We start from the raw sequence: 3,308 nt of genomic DNA on the forward strand, positions 1-3,308 counted from the left end.
CGGCAAGGGGCAATTATTGCAGCATCGCATTCGTCGTATTTTACATGAACCGAATCATGAAGGTTAAATACAAATAATCGTAACATAATTTCCCATTCAAAACCACACGAAAACGTTCCATAGAACGTCCATGCATGTAGCTGTCAAAGATGTGAAAATAAATTAGCTCATACATAGATATTTTACAAGTACAATATATGTGTTCAATTATTCGTGTAGTTTTTGCAGAGATTTAATTAAATTATCTATGTCTCTGGTTGTTGTTGTTTTTTTTTCTTTTTGTTTTTTTTGTAAACAATATTTGAGTTCTGGAGAGAGATGACATGAATGTCCAGTTGGAAGGAAAGAAACTTTTATGATGTATATGTATCGTACAATGTATATATGTAAACGTACATTCCATGTAGCTGCTATAGAATTACAACTAGGAAATTCTCTCAAACATTGATGATATTTAATTCTTCACATTCATGTAGGCCTATGCTGTGAGAATTAACACATCATATATATTTCCAGAAAACATATAGGCCTACATGTATGTTACTTTCCTTTTCTGTTGTTTCCTGTTCTTTTTTGTGCTCTGGAGAAAAAGATGATTGAGTTGAAGAAAAGTAATTAATTAAGAGAAATGTGTACCACAGTACTTTGTCTGTAGCCGAGGGGTTCTATACTGTTTTAATAGTCCAGTAATTAATAATTAAATTGAAAATTTCAAAATTAAGATGAAATTGTAAATTCCATTTTTGAATGAAGTGGTTCCCCTCCTTTGAGAGTACACAGTGTGTATACCCTTTTTGGTTTTTAGGAATAATACCTGAATAGGAACCTGAAATAACATGACAATCAATCAGGTATGTGTGTGTTGGGGGGGGGGGGGGGGGGGGGGGGCTAAAAGACAGAAGAATCATGAGGATGGGAAGTTGTAACTTGAGTGGGGGGTTGAAATATAGAAGAAATAGCTACAGATAACTGGAAGTGGAAGGGTGCTTTATCATTGATCTGGTCATTGCATATTTGGGGTTTACACGGCTTTTTTTGGTTATTTAGTCTCATTGATTTTGGAGCAACTTTGAATCCATATGGTACTGTAGATCTTTCTTTTTTCCATGTGTAGCTATTTCTTCTGTATTTCACCCTCCGCCCAAGTCACAACTTCCCAATAGGTACCACTTTTTTTGTTTAGAACTCAAATCAAAGACAGATGTACATAGTACTACATACTACATTTTAGTCTATGTGTTTGTAATCACTGTTACTACAGTATTAATACATAAATGGTCTATGTACAAGTTACACATAGACAATAAATGTGAAATTTGGTTCAGACAAAAAGATTTTTAACATTTCAGATAACTTGCTAGTTTTATGGTTTTATTTATATGTTGAGTCTACTCTCTTGTAAAGTAGAATTTAGAAATCCTAAGACAATGGTATCTATATTGCTATATGTAAAAAAATCCTTATATTTTAAAAGTAATTGAAAAGCTATCTCACAAGCCCTGACAAACAAATGGGCTGGCATATGGATGCAAGAATTATAATCACTGGATCTAGAGGACTAATATAAACAAATATTTCTACAAAGTTAAACAATGAAAAAGTATTGCATCATAATTTTATTTAATGATTACAGTTGAAAGGAACATTTAATAAATGAATACTGTTTAAATGTTCTGTTCATGATCTTCTAGGTCCATATTGGAAAAGTTTACTTTCAGTCTTCATATGATGCTAATTGTATGTATATGTATACATACACTTGTATACAGGTCCAAGGGATGAACTTTCTATATTCATGTCACTATGCATGCATGGTGCCTGAAAAAAAGAACCAACAATTTTTTATATCTGTTGAATATGACAAAAATTGAAATGATCAATTTCAAATATATATAAATGAATAAATGTAGGTTCATTCTACAGGGTTTTTTTTATTTTAGAGAAAACATTTTATAAGTTGTGAATGTGTCACTGATGCATTTGATAGAATCAAATATTGTTTCAAAAAAGATACAAAATTCATTATCTATAGTTCCAACAAAAATTCAGAATAATTATAAATGATACATGGCTGCAGTACATTTCAACTCTGTAAAGTTTGTCATATACACATGAACCAGATACAGTTGTAATAAATATACAAACACTATTTATTATTATGACCAGAAATAATACTGTATGTGTCCTCCAAATATATCTAAAGAACAAGCTAAAACCTACATGTACATATGTATATGTGTATATCAGAACATATACAATACAATTTTACCAATTAACCTACAATGTAAATCCTATATACAATGTATGTGTATAACACTACCAGAACATGTACAGAACAAAAATTTACAAATTAAAAATCTATAAATATATACATCAGAACTGTATGAATTGACCGGTAGCATAATATTATAGATTAATTGAAACAAATCTTAGCTTGATAATGCACTAGCGGTTACATTCTTACTGTACATGCATTACAACGGTACATTTTATAAATATACAGGGCATTCATTACCCCTAAAGAGGCCCCACGAAAGAACCGCTATTTACCCCAGGGTTACGTTTTACGCGATTGGGGAACAGGTATGAAACATGTGACCATATGTGACCATTCATTTATGAAAAAATACTGCTAGGGACTATTTACATAATGATCAAAATACGAAGACTCACTCACTATCAGCTGAGCAGGGAGTACCGGGTAGTAGGCCTAGGTACGTACAGTAGCGGTCCGGAGCCGCGTGCTCGTTTGAACTGTTCTCTTCACTATAACAAGTTGTATTAACACTGTCCATGCGTTGTAATGTTTACCGAGTCATTTGTTGGGATTGTCGCTGCTCCATTGCCTTGCCTTTCGCATTTTAGGTGAGTCAGTTGGTTGTTTTGGCGGTAACCTTTTGGTTCAAAACTACGGTAGCCATGTTTTGTTTACTACGGAGAGTGGTGGATGTTGCGCATGCGTTAAGGTTGAACTGCACTCATAGCCGGTCGGGAGGACTTTTAGGATTCCCATAGATATTATTATTTTCTTCGCATGTACAGCGATTTTGAAGGAAAGTTTTATTTTCCTAATTCATAAGAAATTATACCGGATATATTAATACCATTTTTACCGATTTTACAGTCACTTGCCCGACTATTCGCTTTAAAAGATACATTCATCATCTTCACGATGCTATATGGATTTCAAGTATATAATTAATTTTTTCATGTAACAGCCGTCGTTTGAAATGAAATCTCCTAAATATAGGGATTTTGAAGTTCCATACCTTTCTCTGATATATTTTCTCAGCGAGCTAAGTACCTGT

The 3,308-nt window shown here is 33.0% G+C and overlaps 1 long non-coding RNA gene across 1 annotated transcript; it reads right to left on the reverse strand.

Annotated features, from left to right (window-relative positions):
• Positions 1-1,598: 1,598 nt before the first annotated feature.
• Positions 1,599-3,044, reverse strand: LOC138322813 (uncharacterized). The gene is made up of 2 exons (XR_011208493.1): positions 2,674-3,044; positions 1,599-1,818 (listed from the first exon to the last, which is right to left on the reverse strand). It is a non-coding gene; the product is annotated as an uncharacterized lncRNA (long non-coding RNA).
• Positions 3,045-3,308: the final 264 nt, after the last annotated feature.

Source organism: Argopecten irradians, chromosome 5, assembly GCF_041381155.1.
Source record: "Argopecten irradians isolate NY chromosome 5, Ai_NY, whole genome shotgun sequence".
NCBI classification, from domain to species: Eukaryota; Metazoa; Mollusca; class Bivalvia; order Pectinida; family Pectinidae; genus Argopecten; species Argopecten irradians.